Genomic DNA, 980 nt, shown 5'->3' with positions numbered 1-980 from the left:
TTCTTTCTTCTTTCTCTCTCTCTCTCTCTCTCTCTCTCTCTCTCTCTCTCTCTCTCTCTCTCTCTCTCTCTCTCTCTCTCTCTCTCACACACACACACACACACACACACACACACACACACACACACACACACACACACACACACACACACACACACACACACACACACACCGTGAATGAATACAGTTGGTCAGCAACCTGAGCGGGGCTTGGAGCCCGTTGTATCACATAGTGCAGTGGAGGTCTAGACAATCCTGACACACTGTCCGAGAGAAAGCCCTTCTGCTCTGCCCCTTGGACACCACCACCACCACCACTTGGCTCAGCATATAACGTATGTCCTCTTCAAGCCAAGCGTGTCACGTGTACTGTAATACAACTCATGGCAGAATGTAGTAAATGCGTGTTGAGGTGAGAATATACATTTAAATTTTCTTATCATCTTAATTCTTTTACAGCATTATCATGTTCCGGAGGGCTTGGTGCTTGATTGGCTGTAGTCGACCATGGCGGACGATTAATTAAACGGGAACTCGCCAATGTTTACTCTTTAGACGATGTTTACCTGCCTCGTCCATCGGAGAGGCTGTTGCACCCAGAATTATTGATCAACTCTGAGAGGTAGAAGCACTAACGAGCTAAACAAATAATTACACCAATAATTAATTCTTTACTAGAAACGAAACAGAAGAAAACATTTTTCGTTTTTATTGTTTGCCAGGAGTGGCGGGGGTGCGTCGGATTTAATGGAGGAGCCTCACACAGTGTATCGTAAACATCGCACATTGATGTACTCGTTGATGAATAGCTCATCCGATGTTGCTGGAGGGGCCGCTGCTTGATTGCCAGTTGTCTGGCCGACCGCAGGGGAAAAAAATGCTAGCGTGTACGGTAGCATAACTGGTTTTGTTGATTTTATACTGCGTTTCATAGTTTTCCTCTTTATGTAAAGAAAATGTTTACAGTAGTGAATCAATGA

At 44.8% G+C, this 980-nt stretch overlaps 1 long non-coding RNA gene across 1 annotated transcript; it reads left to right on the top strand.

Annotated features, from left to right (window-relative positions):
- The first annotated feature begins 283 nt into the window (after positions 1–283).
- On the top strand, positions 284–763 carry LOC123517971. Its single transcript, XR_006678640.1, has 3 exons — positions 284–335; positions 460–622; positions 723–763. It is a non-coding gene; the product is annotated as an uncharacterized LOC123517971 (long non-coding RNA).
- The last annotated feature ends 217 nt before the right edge of the window (positions 764–980 follow it).

Source organism: Portunus trituberculatus, chromosome 43, assembly GCF_017591435.1.
Source record: "Portunus trituberculatus isolate SZX2019 chromosome 43, ASM1759143v1, whole genome shotgun sequence".
Lineage (NCBI taxonomy): Eukaryota > Metazoa > Arthropoda > Malacostraca > Decapoda > Portunidae > Portunus > Portunus trituberculatus.
The sequence above is the reverse complement of the archived record's forward strand: the minus strand, read 5'-3'. Positions and strand labels throughout refer to the sequence as shown.